General features: G+C 43.5%; 1 protein-coding gene across 2 annotated transcripts in view; it reads left to right on the forward strand.

Moving 5' to 3' along the window:
- Positions 1 to 16,843, forward strand: part of LUZP1 (leucine zipper protein 1) — an 80,927-nt gene that overhangs the window by 747 nt on the left and 63,337 nt on the right. The gene's annotated exons all lie outside the window — the stretch shown is intronic.

The following is a 16,843-nucleotide window of genomic DNA, read 5'->3' on the forward strand; positions in this document are numbered from 1 at the left end:
TCTTTCTTTCTTTCTTTCTTTCTTTCTTTCTTTCTTTCTTTCTTTCTCTCTCTCTTTCTTTCTCTCTTTCTCTCTCTCTCTTTCTCTCCCTTTCTTTCTTTCTTTGGCTAGGCAATGGGGTTAAGTGGCTACCCAGGGTCACACAGCTAGTAAGCATCTGAGGTCAGATTTGAACCCAGGTCTTCCTGAGTCCAGGCCAGGCACTGTATCCGCTGTGTCACCTAGCTTCCCCTTTCCTATGATACCTATTAGCTAACATTTACATAGCTCTTTAAGGTTTGCAAGGTCCTTACCTATATTATTTTATTTCACCCTCACAACGACTCTGGGAGGTAGGTGCTGAATAAATGTTTGTCAAACAGATGGAGCACAGGAGTCTAATCCCTTTTCCACATTCTTTCGAATACTTTGAAGATGGCCACCATGTTTTGTAGGTTAAACATGTCTAGTACTTTAAGCGATGGTGTGGTTTTCTGTTTCGTCCCTACTCTAGTGAGCTTCCTTTCAGCGTACTCTAATTTCTTAGTATTTTTCCAAACATGTGGCACTTAGGATTGGATACACTAGCAGGGCAGAGGACAGGGAGTGCTACTGCTTCTTGTGTTTTAGACACTGTGTTTCTTTCCAAGCAGCGTCACATCACACTGACTTTTGTAGCTGCTCCGTCACACAGTGTTTGCAGCCTAGTGCTCTATTAACGCTTGGGGGTGACAGATAGCAGGAAGGCAATGCAATGAGTGAGCATGGAAAAGGATGCTACAGACTGAGTAAAATATGAATTTTGAAGCTCCTTTAGTGGGCAGACCACACCCGAAGCCTTGTGATTCTCTGCTTCCAGGCTCTCCCTTCTCTAGCTCATCCTCCCCTCAGCACGGGTGTGTCCTGCTGTGTTACCCCCTCGCTCAGGAACCCTCACTGGCTCCCTGCTGAATTTAAGATCAAATATAGGTTCCTCAGCTTGGCATTTAATGCTCTCCATGGTTGGGTTCTTCCCTACTTTTCCAAGATTATTTCATACTACTCCCCAACACAAGATATATTTGGACCAAAGTGGAATGTGACATTCCATTTTACATCTTTGCATTGGTTGCCCCCTGTGCCTGGAACATACTTCCGTCTGACCCTTTCCTCTTAGCATCCTTAACTTCCTTCAAGGCTCTCAGGTGTTACCTCCCACAAGAAGCCTTTCTTCATTCCTCCCTCCCCTTCTTACTACACTGTACTCAATCAAATTATTTTATATTAACTTATCTATTACATCTCAGTAGCAGGAAATAGGCACTTAATGAAATACTTATTGAAATCAGTTGTGTTCAGATTAGGCCTGATTACATTTAAGCGAGGTTCTGGACAAACTGGAAGGTTTCCAGAAGCTGGAGACCAGGATGGTGAGGTGTCTTGAGGTCATGCCAGGTGAGGATGGGTTGAAAGACTGGAGAAGACAGCACTTAGGGATGACGTGATAACTGTCTTCAGCTGTTTGAAAGTCTTCCCAACACTTTCTGTAGAGCTATCCTAAAGGAGAAAGGGCCATCCTAGGAGGGGGTGACTTATTGAATCTCCTGCTAAGCTGTCAAAGGCTTGATGACTGTTTGCTCAGTATGTGTACTGGGAAATCTTACCGTCTTTTCCAACTCTGAGATTCTGGGCAGTAAGTTTTTATCCTTATTAAAAAAGTTGAACTATATATCTCTGGCTTCTGAAATTTATTACTTAATACCTTGATAGGAACTGGGAATTTTTTTTTTTTTGACAGTGAGTGTTGTTAGATTCCGGAATAATTTTCCAAGGGTCTCCTTCTGGAAGTCTTTTTTTTTTTTTATTGAATACATTCTCATTTGTCTGGGATGGCTTATATGTGATTTAGAGAAGGTGGGGAGGGGGAATGGGCTGAATGACCTTGAGTCATTCATTTCAAGCCATGAGGTCAGGCTTCTGACTTTGCCTTTGTCATTAACCTCTCCTGGCCTCAGTTTCCTACCTAAAAGTAGTTTTTGGACATGATCTCCACTGTTCCATTGAGCTCTGAGATTTCACATTCTCTGAATTCTCACTTCCATGGACAAAGGAAAATTTGGCTTGGCCCATTTTCTAGCCTTTGGTTGTCTATTCCAGAACGTTGGCAGCAAAAGTCCTGGGCTGGGCAGTCTAGACATCTGGGTATTAGTCTCAGCTTCATCGCTAACTCGTTATGTGACCTTGGAAAAGTTACTTTTCTCTGACTCTCTGTAAAATGAGGGCCATTGATCTGAATGATCTCTATGCTTTCCAGTTCTGACTTATGTTTAAGCATAAGGTTTCAGCTCTAACATTCTGTGGCTGCAAGTCCTAGAAACAAAAAAGTGGGATCAATACAACTAGCTGGGATGTTCCAAATGGGAGGGGTGGGTTATCCTAGCCACTGAGTCCTGCTTTTTTCTTGGCCTCCTGTAGGCGTTGGACTAGATGGCCTCTGAAGGCCCTTCCCACTCTGAAATTTTGTTGTTCTTTCAATAGTAGCCTCCTAACATTTGTTCCTCCTTCCATCCCACCACCAAGTCAATCTCCCTTCTGCATAGATCTGCGCATGTCACTCCCCTGCTCTGAAATCTTCAGTGAATTCCTAGTGCTTACCGTGTCACTCCTTTGGTCAAACCTTTGGCATTCACAATCTGGTGCCATCCTAACTTGGCAGTTTTTTCATAGTTTTCTCCTCATGTTCCTGGGCTCCTCTCTGTCCCTTGAGCTCTCCACCCTCCATTCCTTTGTTCAAGCTGCTTTTTCCTGTGCTGGAATGGCCTCCTCCAATTATCTGCTGAATTCCTATCCTTTAAAGCACAGTTTAAATACCTGCCTCTTTGATGAAGTATTCCCTGATCCACTCTCTTTTTCTAATGACCTTTCCTTACCTTGGCCTTCACGTAGCAACTTATACTTTGCACCATACGTTTAGAGCTAGAAGGGATTTTGGAGATCATATAGTTCAAACCTCTCATTTTACAGATGGGGAAACTGAGGCTAAGGTCATCCTTTAGAGATGGTATATGTTACTGGGCAGCAGGGTGGTACAGTAGATAGAGCACTTGGTCTGGAGTCAGGAAGACTTGAGTTCATATGTGGCCTTAGACACTTACTGGTTGTGTGACCCTGGGCAGGTCACTTAACCTCCGCTTGCTTCAGTTTCCTTATCTATATTTGCGGGTGATGACAGCACCTTTCTCACAGGATTGTTTTGAGGATCAAATGAGATGACAATTGCAAAGTTGAGATGACAATTGCAAAGTGCTTGGCACAGTGTAGTAAGTGCTATATAAATGGGGACTATCATTATCATCATCATCATTGTCATCATTATTACTGGGCCTTTTGGCTAAGATTCAGTGTCTCTTATTTGTCTTATCTCCCCCCCTTACTAGACCGTTGGGTCTATGAGGACAGGTCTTATCTACATTGCTATCTCTCCTGGCATTGAGTATACAGTAAGCGCTTACTAAATGTTTGTTGAATGAAATTAAATTCTCTTCCTGCTGCCAGGGGAGAGCCCAGGGTGGGGTGGGGGATACGAGGGGGTGGGGGGGTAGGCATCGCAGGATATAAGATGCTTCTGGGGCCCTCCTGTGAGAATCCAACAGCCCGGCCAGCTGAGAAGGCACTTTCTGAGGGCATCGGGTTCCCTGTGAGCTAAGAAAGCAGGTTTATCATTTCCACCTGGAAAAATGAGCCTCCCAGATGGTTTGCTGCTATTATGTGGGTTGCTCCAGGGAACTGAATCTGTTGGTGCTGCTTTTATGTGATTTCTGTTTTGTGGCCTGGGCCAGACGGCAGGCAGACTGCCCACTGTGTTTCTGAGGCATGTTTTTCAGGTTCTGAGGAAGCGTGAATCTGTTCTCCTTGGTTTCCCCTCTCTCAGCAGTCAGCACGGAATTTTGCTGCAGTGTTCACTGCATGGGCTCTGCATTGCTGCAGAGGCTTTCACTGCCTATCTCTGGGATGAAAAGGGCTTATTAACCCTGCCCCTCCCCCAAGCCTAGTCTGCATCTGCAGAGATGAGGTTTTTTTTTAAATTCTCCTCTCCACTCTCCTTACTTTCCTTTGCTCCCCTCCCTCCCCTTCCCCTCTTCTCTCTTCCACTTCCTCTTTCTCTCCTCTCCTCTGTTTCTTCTCCTCCCTTCTCTTCTGTCCTCCACTCTTCCCCTCCCTCCCCTTCTCCCCTCCTCAGTCTTCTCTCCTTTCTTGCCTTCCCTTCTCCCTCTCCTTCTCCCAAAATAGTTCTGGAGAGGCATGTAGATCTACATCTGGGGGTAACTGAGATCCAAGGGGGTTAAGAGTTCACCCAGGATCATACAGGACATGAACATTTGAACCCTGATCCTGTCTTTACCACTCTACATTTCACAAAGTGATCTCACACACCCCATGAAGTCACTAGTGAGGGTGCTGTTACCCCCATTTCACAGGTAAGGAAACTGAGGCTTATAGAAATGAAGAGAAATTCACAACTAGAAGGAGGCAATTAACAAGTATTTGTGAAATGCCCATTTTCTAGGAGAGAAATATATCTTCAGGGAAGTAGGTAATTATGACATATATGCAGATGAGAATAATAATACAAGACAGGAAGCGGTGGGGGGCACATGTCATTTAGCATTCATTGAGTGGAACTGAATGTAGTAGGTGTCTGTGTTACAAATTGATGTAAATCATGATGCCTGCCTTTGAGCTTACAGTCAGCCAGCAAACATTTATTAATGTTTTATTAAGGACTTACTGAGTGCCAGGCACGGTGCTCACAGTCCAGTTGGGGGATCAGGCCTCCAGGGAAATTAACTAATTCTACAATTATACAAGCTGTTGTGTGGTAAGTACCCAATAAGTGTTACCTTTGCTGTGTGGTTCAGTGGTGAGAGAGATCAGTGTGGACTGGGTGATTTGAGAAGACATCTCAGAGAGGTAGGGTTTGAGCTGGGCCTTGAAATATGGATAAGAGGAGAGGAAAGGATGTTTTAGATGTATGTGGGGGTGGGAAGATGAAAAGAGCAAGAACACAGCATTGAGAATTCACGTGGTGTATGAGATTTGCCCTTGGTCATGTACTGGGCAGGTGTGTGACGCAGGATTCCAACCCAGGTCTCTAACTCTAGTCCACCACTCTTCTTACTATATGACACTACTTAATATCTGATATATATTAAGGCTTTTGGCTTATCTTTCTGGAACCCAGGCCTCCATGACGCTTCTAGGTCTAATGCCTATATCCCCCTCCCTCTACTTTATAGCTTCCCTTTTTGTATTGTCTTTCTCATTAGAATGTAAACTACTTGGGCAGGGACTGTCTTCTGTGCTTAGCACAGTGCCTAGCATGTCAAGAATTTAATAAATGCTCTCTCCCTTCCTTTATCCTTCTGTCCTTCCCTTCCTCCAGCCATCTGTCTATCGGTTATCCCTCCATCCTTCCCTTCCTATATCCATTTACCCATCCATCCATGCATCCATCTGTCTGTCTGTCTGTTTATCTATCTATCTATCTTTGAGCCTCAGCTACTTCATTGGTAGATACAAGAACCCAGGAAGGATCAGTAAGTAACTCCTGGTGTGGAAACTTCCTCTAACAATGTAGATATTAACCTGCCTATGACTCAATACTCTTCCCCCCCTTTTTTTGGGGAGGGCTAGGCAATGGGGTTAAATGACTTGCCCAGGGTCACACAGCTAGTTAAGTGTTAAGTGTCTGAGGCTAGATTTGAACTCAGGTCCTCCCGACTCCAGGGCTGATGCTCTATCCACTGCGCCACCTAGCTGCCCCTGACTCAATACTCTTAAAACATGAATTATTATATTTACGTAGTAGATCATAAGTTACTTGAGGTCAGGGATATGTCTTTGTATCCTTAGTACCCAGCAGTGCCTTGTACAATTTTTGTCCAGATCTATGAGGTAGGTGATTCAGTGGATAGATAGAATGCTGGACTCTGTCAGGAAGAACTGAGTTCACATCTTGCATTATGTAGTAAATTATCTTTGTAACCCTGGGTAAGTCACTTAGCCTCTCTGGGCCTCAGTTTCCTCATTTATAAAAATGAGGGGGTTGGACTGAATGGCCTCTAAGGTCCCTCCAGCTCCATATCTATAATCTTATAATTTAATCTGGGTTTGAATTCTTGATATGGAAACTCTCTACTCTAGCAACTTGACTGTCATTTAGAGCTTTAGAGAGCTGGCTGGGGACACTGAGAGGTTGAGGTTAAGTTTACACATCTGGTGTGTGGCAGGGGAGGATCTGAACCGAGGACTTCCTGGTTCATACTACTTGCTTGCACATAGTAAGAAATAAATGAGTGTTGAATTGAGTTGGATAGTGATGCCAGACTGTCTTCTTCTGGTGTCATTTGAAAATGGGTGCCTTCTCATCCTTTGCGTAGTCAATAAAAAATATTGGCTAAAGATGATAGGTTCTCTTGCTCTATAAAATGGTCATGCAGCTCAATACCTTTATAAATGCCTTAAGGCCCAAGCTGCTCAATGCCATTAGAACCCTAGTGAAGCAAGCCTGGGCTTTTAGTAGACTCATTCTGAAAATTTGGGACTGCAGAAGGGCAAAGTGATATCAAGGTTCAGTTTTCTATTGTGGTATTAGCTCTCGGTATGTATGGTATTCCTTGTCTCTTGGGTTCCTACAGACTCAGACAACTTTAGACTTGGAAAGGGCCCTTCCAGATCAGGTAGCTCATCTCCTTACCTGATGTATGAATCCTTTGTAAGCCATCACCAACAAGTGATCATCCCTCTATTGGCTGAACTCCTCCAGTAATGGGGAAACATGCACACCCTTATTTCATTTTGAACATTGCTCACTGTTAGGAAGTTGTTATATTGGAAAGAATTCTGCCTCCCAGTGACTTCCATGCCTTCTGTGGCTGTGCAGGACAGACCCAATTCCTCTTCCTTCATGACCGAGCCTTTCATCTGTTCAAAGACAGTGCTTACTTACTTACCTCCTCATTCTTCTCTTCTCCAGTCTGTTGTGTGTCTGATGAGTAGTTCAGTGTGCTTAAATCTGTGTCTCCTCTACTCGGAATCATGCAAGCATTATAGGTTAAAGGAGCTTCAGGGGCTGAAAAATAACCACATACCTGTAGTTTAGAAAAAAACACCAAACCCACTTAGGCGAATATAGTCTGTTGGAGAGCAGCGATGTATGGGAGGCTGACAGAGTAGCATTAGTGGGAGGAAGACTTCAGTATTTATTTTCCCCTTCCCCTCCCAAAGAACTATCTCATATGACAAACAGTATCTTTTAGAGAGGAAAAAAGCAGCACAAATAATTCATTGAAAAAGTTTGAAAACATGTGCAACAGCTTGTGTAAATTCCCATCTCCATGAAGGGGGTAGGTTGGGGGTGTCTTCTCATCTCTTCATTCAATTCCTCCTTGATCTTTATAATTTTGTAACATCTATTCTTTCCATTTACATTGTTGTCATCACTGTATTGTTTTCTTGGTTCTGCTTACTTCGCTCTGCATCAGTTCATATTTATCTTCTCAGGTTTCTCTAGTCCTCACACACTTCATTTCTTACAGCACAGTAATATTCTACTTCATTCATGTGTCACAGTTTGTTCAGCCATTCCCCAATTGGTGCGCTTCTACTTTGTTTCCAATTCTTGTCCATCACAGAAAGTGCTGCTGTAAGTATTTTGGTGTTTATGAAGACTTTTTTATAATAATAGCTGAGATCCTGTGAAATGCCCTTTTATTATAAAGCGTTTTACATTTATTATCTCATTTGATCCTTATACCAGTCCCCCCAAATGGGTAGTACAAGGACTATAATCTTTGCACTAGATCTGGTAGTACCTACCTCACAGGGATGTTGTAAGGACCCAATGAGATAATGTATATAGAGTAGCTTCAGTGCTCTAGAAATGTTGGTTATCATGACATTCCTGTTTGACATTGGAGAAAACTGAGGCACAGGGAGTGACTTTCCTTAAGTTGCAGTTAGTTTGTGGCTGAGTCAGACCTCAGGTCTTCTTGCTCCAAGGTCAGTGTTATGCCCTCTACACCATGCTGCCCCCTCACTTCTGTGGTTTTCATCATCTTCCTCATCAGTACTCATGACTCAGATTGGTGCAATGGTATCAGCAACAACAAAAAAAACAACAAAAACCCTTGAATTGTTTCCATTCCATCAGCAAAAAGAGATGGGCTCACACCCCGTCAAAAAGCATTTAAGTGCCTGCTATGTGGCAGGGACAGTGCTAGGCATTGGTCCACAAAGACAAAAGACAAAAATGAAACTGTCCCTGCCCTCAAAGAGCTTATTGTCTGCTTATACTCATAGACAGGTTAGCATCAGTTAACAGAGTTCCCACCCTGGGAGGTCTTGGAGAGGATGGATCTTCATAGGTATTTGATGAATTTACATTCTATCAGGGGAAACAGTGTATGCACATTATTATATATAAAATATATACAAAGTATAGATGAGAGAATTTCATCTCGAGTCACTAGCAGCTAAGGGAATCACCTAGGAGGCAGAGCTTAGTTTGAGTAATGAAGGAAATGAACGAGGTGGAGAGGGTACTTTTTCAGGTGTGGGGAACAGCCAGTGCAAATGTATGGATGTAGAAGATGGAATGGTGTGCATGAGGAACAGAAAGAAGGCTAGCTTTGCTAGATTGAGTGATGGGGAATAATGCATAAAAAGCCTGGTGGAAAGGCAGGTTGGAGCCAGTTAGTAGGCAGCTCCCTCAGACTCATTTTCCTGTGTTCAAATCTTGCCTCAGATACTTCCTAGCTGTGTGACCCTGGGCAAGTCATTTCACCCTGTTTGCCTCAGTTTCCTTCTTTATAAAATGAACTGGAGAAGGAAATGGCAAACCCACCCCCATATCTTTTCTAAGAAAACTCCAGGTGGGGTCAGGGAGAGTTGGCCATGACTGCAAACAACTGAACAACAAGTGAGGAGACCCTGGAGCTTCTTGAGCAGGGGACCTACGTATTAGGAAGGTCACCTTGGCTGCTGTATGAAGGATGGATCAGAGAGAGGAGAGACTGAGCCTGGGGCACCAGTACAGTGACCATATTGCTAGGTGCTGTGAGGGATACAAAGCAGACACAGCCTGGCCCTTAAAAAGTTTGAAGTAAGAGGATTCCATGACCTGGTTCACTTTTCAGTCAGGAGAAAACCTTTTCTTTCCTTCTTAGTTATTAAGATAGGAAGAACACTGTGGTCCTGGCCCTTGTTTTGAAAGGCCAAATGGTGTAGTGGGAAGAATTTTGGACTTGCAGTCAGGATACCTGGGAGCAGATCTCAGTTCTGACACCTAACAGAGTTGTGTGACCTTGGATGGGTCACTTTACAAAATCTTAGCAATTCAGAGTTGGAAGGTGCCTCAGAGGCCTAGTCCACCCTCTGCAGGCAGCCAAGAAAGAGAAATGAGACAGGTTTCCTGACTGCCAGGTCAGTGCTTCTTACATGGGAGCCTGCCTGCCTCTTCTCTGAAACTTGGTGTAACTTCCTATAAAAAGGTGGGCGATAAAGCTTGTCTGGCCAGTGTGAAGGAATTTTGTGAACATTAAGAAATATGAGTTATTTATTACTATTAATAATAAAAAAATGGTTCATATGTCTCAAGTGAAGATGTGACCAAGGACATTTGTTGAATGGGAAAGGCTATCATTCAATATTCATTGTTTCATCATCTGTTAAGTACTGTACTTATTGAGTATACAACAGGTCATGACCACTTTATTCTTACATAATAAAAATGCATTTATTCTTAAGAGGAAATAGTAATAGCTCACATTTCTGTGGCTTTTTACCTTTAATCAAGTTAATTTAGTGAGCATTAATTTAAAGCCTACTATTCATCAGGCACATGCTGGGACCTAGGGATACTTATTCCTTTCCTTTTCCCTTAAAGAATGTAGATGGCACTGGAGAAAAAGTGTGCATAGATAAACATATACAAAACATATAAAGTAAATGCACAAAGTAATTCCCACAGTCTAGGAATGCTAATCATTGAGGTGAGTGTTGTTGTTCAGTTGTTTTTAGTCGGGTCTGACTTTTTGTGACCCCACTTGGAGTTTTCTTGGCAAAGGTACTGGAGTGGTTTGCCATTTCCTTCTCTAGTTCATTTTACAGATGAGAAAACTGAGGCAAACAGGGTTAAGTGACTTGCCCAGGGTCACACAGCTAGTAAGTGTCTGAGGCAGAATTTGAACTCAGGTCTTCCTGACTCCAGGCCTGGTGTTTTATCCACTGCACCACCTAGCTGCCCCATTGAGGTGAATAGGGATCAGGAAAGGACTCTTAGCAATTATGCATTGTAGTGTCAGAGGAGATCTCCCAGACTAATACCTGAAAGGAGGTAGGTCTTGAGCTGAGCAATGAATGTTGAGGTAGGAAGCAGGGGTTCCAAGGGTCTGAGGTGAGGAGGGAGTGGTGCATTTCAGGCATGGGAGGAAAGCCTGTGCAAAGTCTTGGAGGCAGAGATAGAATGAATGAGGAATGAGAAGTGAGACAATAGTCAATAATCAGTAAACATTTGTTAAGCACCTACTGGACACCGCTAGAGTGAAATATGAAAAAATATGAAATTAAATTTGAAATATGAAAAATATGAAAAAATGAATTAAATTGAAATATGAAAATATGAAAAAAGAAAAACTGTCCCTGCTCTGGAGGAGTTTATAAGCTAATGGGGGGAAGATAACCCACAAAAGGAAGCTAAGGGAGGGGAGAGGGAAGATGCCTTCCTGAGGCCAAGGTGGACTAAGTCCAGAAGTCCTGAAGTGGGGAGAAAGGAGGATGGATCTGAGCTGAGCTCCCTCCTGAAGTAGGGATTTGGAGTTCATGGCCCCACCCTCCAAAGGGAGAGGCTGAGGGTAGTGATGAGGTGGGGACCTCAGGTTGATCTTAACTTGAGGTTCCTGGGGCCATGGTGGAGAAGGCACTCAGCATAGTGCAGCCCGGACGAGCAATGTCAAACAACACCAGGGCCTTGGAATTTGGAATTGTCCTTATTTTCCAGAGGCTGTAGCTGAGCCTCTGAGGAGGGAGTGACTTTCCTAAGACCATACAGCTAGAAAATAATGGAGGAGGTAGAGGCAATTCTAGGATCCATGATATTGTAGATATAGATGGGGGAAGGGCCCTAAGAGGTCACATCTCAGGGTTCTTAACCTTTTTTTAGTGTCTGAACCTATTTGGCAGTGTCTGCTGAAGCCTAGAGACCCCTTCTCAGAATCATGTTTTTAAATACATAAAGCAAAATACATGGATTACAAAGGAAGCCAAATACAGTTATGAAAATATTTAAAAAAGCAAAACAAAACCCACATTCACAGACCTCAGGTTAAGGATCTTTGATCTAGGTCAACCCTTTCAAAATTATCTGGCAAGTTATTATTATTATCTTACCTCTGGGCAGTTAAGGTTTAATTCCCATTTTGCAGATAAGCCTACTGAGGCCCAGAGAGGTTAATGACTTCTAAGAAAAAGCTTGGAAATTCAGTTTCTAAACATAAAAGTCTCAAGGTTTTTTTCTTGGGGGGTGGTGAGGGTGAGAGGGGCAAATTCTGGTCAGGCCATCAAATGATGAAAAACATTTATTGGGTTTTACATATATATATATCATTGTGAAGGAAGTACAAAGAACTATACTGTCCCCCCTCCTCTCCCATCTTCCCCTCCAGTTCAAGAAATAGAAAAATTAATTGGAGAAAGAAGACTGAGGACGTGTAAAGCATACCCTTTCTTCTTGAGGATAAGCTGGTTGCCAAATTGAGAGTATGAGGAGTTTGAAAACCCCTTCCTTTATAAGACTGACACATGCCTTAGAGGTGTGGGGTTTATATCAGGCCTTGGTCTCTCTAGTTGATGTGTCTGGGACATGATTTGACTTGCTTCATATCCAAATCCCTGTAATAATGAACTATGTTGTTCATAACGGGCCTCACCATGCCAATGAGAGCAGGATTTACTTTTCTCCACAGGGTTGCTGTTTTTTCTTTCCCTTACTTTTGGTCCTGACCCCCCACGTTTCTGGTATGAAAGCCTGGCACCAAGTCCCAATGCTTTTTCTAGTGAGAGCTGACCAGTGTAACTCCAAAAGTTCAGCACAACCAGAGGAAAAGTACACTAGAAATGCCTCATCTGACTTACAGGTGGTCAGGACAGAGCAGCTCCCCTTTGGGTTTGTATTGAAACTTGCAGCTTTTACACAGGGGTTTGCCCACAGGGGTTTGCCTTCTCTTGCCATGGCAGGTTGGGTCATTCCTTCTTGGTTCAACGTAAGTCATTTGGCATGCCTCGCCTCTAGGCTTTGGTTTAGACTCATCAGAGGATCGTCATCCACATTGCTCTCTGGTGACAAATGCCATCATTGGTACAGGATGCCATTCAGGGCTGGCCACTGTTGGCAGTTTCGTGATCCTTGCTACTTCCTGCTGTTTGCTTTGAAGTAGAGTTGGGCACCCAGGGGTGAAAGTCCAGGTGACTGAGAAACGGGCAGGAAAATAAGTTAGGCTTCAAGACCAAGCCATATTGTCGCCTTTTCGGGTTGACTATCTTGTTTTGATGTAAGGAAAGGGAATTGGGACAGAGTTAAGCAATTGAGCAGAGAAATGGTTTGCTCGAATTCTGGCCCGTGTTCTTTTAGGATATCGAGGTGGTGGTGGTGAGGGAGGCTGTTTGGCTCTAAGTGCTAATTCTCTGTGGTTGCTGGTATAAGCTTTATGTACATGTATGAGCATGCCTCTCTGTTTCCCAAAACACCTTCAGTAGCTCCCCAGTGCTTTCCTTAGAGGGGCATCATTTTAGTAGTGACTCAAATGTTGGGCTTAGTGTGAAGAAGACCTAGGTTCAAATCCCAAATCTGGCACTCATTGTGTGGCCCTGGTCAAGTCTCTTTACTTCTGAGCCTCAACTTCCTCCTTTTGTGAAAAGAGACAGCAAAATATCTCTAGTACCAACCTCACAACACTGTTATGAGGATTAAATAAAATAAACATATGAATTAAACACGATGTAAATGTCAACTGTTATCATTCCCAAATAAAGTGATACATCCTGGCAATCGAACCCTCTGCAATCTGGCCTAACCCTACCTTTCCAGCTTTTCCTTGTGCTATTTCCCACCTATTCATCAGCCATCCTGGGCTCTTTGCCATTCCCCAGTTTCTTCCTGCCTCTTTGTTCACACTGTCCCTGCTGCATTCCTTGAATGGGCTTTCTGCCTGTCAAAATCCAGCTCAAATGCTACCTTTCCCTCTCCATCTGGAAGGGATCTCTTTCTCCTTAAATCTTTCAACAAGGGTGAGAAAAAGTGACTTGTTAGCCCTTACAGTTGTCTGGAATGGGGTGGGCACAGTGAAAATGAGGCTCAGAGAGGGTCACAGACCTGGGATTACATGCTGGGTATTGGCTTCCAATCCAGCATTCTCCATCAGATCACACTGCCTTAGCATGGAAGTCATGGTGGATGGTTAGAGGCGAAGGGCTTGAGACAGTGATGACTTCACTTTCCGCATGAATCCTGGTGGCTTAGAGAAGATATGACCCGGCCCATTTTTCCCCAGAGAACGAACTCAAGATTCATGCTTTTCTTTCTGTTTTAAGAGCTCTAGGGAGCAGTCACATTTCTTTGGTATTGATTTAATCTCTGTTTCAGTGTGTCTTCATCAATATTTGTTGATGAAACAGCAGAAAACGGAGCCTAGTTCTCTTCTCCATTGTCTGGGGTCAGCTTCACATCTCTAGGGAGAAGACACCTGGAGAATGAGAAACTGCATTTAGTGTGGGGTGCTCTAAACATCAAAGCAAAAAGTCCTAGAAGCAATGATGATACATTTATTCTGTGTTCTATAACATGAAGCCTGACTAATGGGAAGATCTTTGAACATTGAATGGATATTCTGATTAGCTGAATTTTTGGAATGTTACTGTCAAGGGCACTACCACGTCCTCCTGCAATTCCTCAACTTCCCATTCTCTCAAAACTGCTGTCTCCCAAACGCCCCGTATCCAATCTGATGTTGCCAAGTGCTGATTTTACCCTCACCAAATGTCCGTCATACATTCTGTGCTATCTACTCACACAACCACCGTCCTGATACTGGCCCTCAAGGTCCCTCTGCTTCAGATCTCTCTTCAGTCAGTCAGTCAGTCAGTCAGTCAGTCAGTCAGTCTGTCCTCCACTCAGCAGGTGAATTAATCTTCCTAAAGCACAGGTCTGACCATGTCATCCCCTCCTATCCCCCTCAATTCAATAAACACCAGTTGCTTCTTGTCACTGCCAGAATCAAACATGAAATTCACTTACTTTTAAAGCCCTTCATAACCCACTCCCGCCTGCTTTTCCAGTCTTCTTACACCTCACCACCCCCCTCATACTTCATGATCCAGTGATGCTGGTCTCCTTGCTGTTCCTTAAACAAGATACTCCCATCTCTCAGCTCTGGGCGTTTTCACTGACTGTCCCTCGTGCCCCCGAGATTCTTTCCTTCCTCATCTCTACCTCCTGGCTTCTTCCAAGTCCCAGCTAAAATCCCAGTTTCTATAAGGAGCCTTTCCTGATTGTTCTTAATTCTAGTGCCTTACCTCTATTGACTCTCTCCAATTGTCTGTATCTTGTTTGTTTGCGTGCAGTTGTTTGCATGTTGTCTCTGCTATTAGACTGTGTATTCCTTGAGAACAGGGATTGTCTTGTGCCTTTCTTTGTATCTGTAGCACTTAGTTCAATGCCTGGCACACAGTAGGTGCTTAATAAATACTTGTTGAATGACTACCTGACCGATGAGAGCAGAAAGTCTTTTTAAATTTCAACCCTTACTACTGAAAGTATTTCTTCAACATAGAACTTTTATTTTCCTGCCTCAGTAAGTAAAGCATAAAAGCCATCACTGGACATCTTTGATGCATCAAAGACTTAGGGAATCTTTAGATTTTTGTGATATAGTAATAAACAACTTTGTGCAAAACTTTGTAGGCTTTTTTTTTTTAAAAGACTTTATAGTTTACACAGCACTTGCACGTTTCTTATTTCATTTTATCTTTGTAGTGACCCAGTTAAAGAAGGACAGCAGAGATTATTCCCATTTTACAGATAAGGCAGCTGAGGCTCACAGAGGTCAAGGGTCTTGCATAAGGTCATGCAACTAGGATTTGGCAGAGCTAGGATTTAAACCCAGGTCTTCTGATTCCCAGGCCAGTGTTTGCTTGCTTCCTTCCCTCCTTCTTTCTTTCTTTCTTTTTCTCCTCCTCCTCCCCTTCCTTCCTTCCTCCCTCCCTCCCCCCCCCCCCCCCCAAATTAGGGCACTACTTCTTACGTATAAATGGCAAATAGCCCTGAATTTGTATTGCCCAAGAAGTAATTTGGAAGGGTTTGGAATCACAAGACTTTTGAGTACATTTACCTCTGAGCAACCTGAACCCTAAATTTCTTCATCTGTAAAATAAGGGGGTTGGATTATAGATGACTCTCTAATGTTCTTTCCAGATCCAAATTCTGTGATTCTTTTATAAATCACTGATACAAGGTTATATTCCTGTCCTTATAATTTCTTGGCTTCCCTTTAATCTGATTTTACATTCTACTTCCTTTCTTGTGCCTGGATCTAAATGTCTTCAACATTTCATGCTAGGTGGTTGAAAGCCAAGGGGGGAGCTGAATAGAGAATGGCTTAGCACAGTGCCTTACACTTAGTAGGTGCTCAACATGTTTTTCTGTTTGAATTGAAGGGGAAGAGCAAGGCCTTGGCAAATTCTGCTAATGGTTTGTCCACGCCCTTGGGGCAATGAGTGAGAGAATTCTAGGTGGTGTCCCAGTGGCTCATGACTTCATTGGCTCCTCTTTGTCCTCAGCCTTGGTATCCCCGTATTCATTGTTTGCATCTGGGCCTAGTAGCTTCCAGGAGACCAGTTCCTCCAGGTCTAGATGTTCATCTGTAACTCATGGCCATACTTAAATGTTAATATCTTGCCTTCTGGGAACTGTCACTGATGTTCCCTTTTCCCAGGGGACCATTTCCTGGAGATAGATTAAGGTTTTATGGAATATAGAAAGAACACTGGATTGGGTATTATGAGACATGAGTTGTAATCCTGGCTTGGTAACTGACTGTCTTGGTGACTTTGGACAACTCTGTTCATTCTCCTTGTGTGTCAAATCGTGTTGTTGGACTGGGTGATCTCTAAGGTCCCTGCCAGCTCCCAAATCATATGGGTCTATGTTTAGGCAGCATTGCAGAGCTAGACCACTCCTCTCCTTTCAAAGGGGGAAACCTAGTCAAAACCTAGGAACAAAGACGTGGGAATGCTTTACCTAAATTTTCACGGTTAGAGCCTGTAATGGAGTATGGAACCATCTTAATGGAGACTGAAGTTTTACAGTTCTGCCTTTTTTTGGAGACCTTTCAAAAAAGAAGATAGTTCATTTTCTGGGATGGCCTGAGTGCAGCTCTGCCTGGAATCAGGAGGGTAGAATACTGGATTGACGAGTACGTGTTGGGGAGTAAGGCGTAAGAAGATTGGAAAGGCAGGAGGGGGCTACGTTATCAAGGTCTTTGAATGCCACAACAGAGCATTTTATATTTGATCTTGGAGGTGAGAGGGAGCCACTGCAGTTTAATGAGGGAGGGGGTGTGTGTTGTGATCAGACCTGCACTTTAGGAAAATCATTTTAGTGACTGAATGGAGGACGGATTGGAGCAGGGAGAGACTCGAGGCAGGCAGACTCACCAGCAGGTTATTGCAGTAATCCAGGTGTGAGGTGATGAGGGCCCGTACCTGTGTTGGGGCAATGTCAGAGGAGAGAAAGAGGCATATTCAGGAGATGTGGCAAAGAAGAAATTGATAG

The sequence above is a fragment of the Vombatus ursinus genome, unplaced genomic scaffold, assembly GCF_900497805.2.
Source record: "Vombatus ursinus unplaced genomic scaffold, bare-nosed wombat genome assembly UNPS02014859.1, whole genome shotgun sequence".
Classification (NCBI taxonomy): domain Eukaryota; kingdom Metazoa; phylum Chordata; class Mammalia; order Diprotodontia; family Vombatidae; genus Vombatus; species Vombatus ursinus.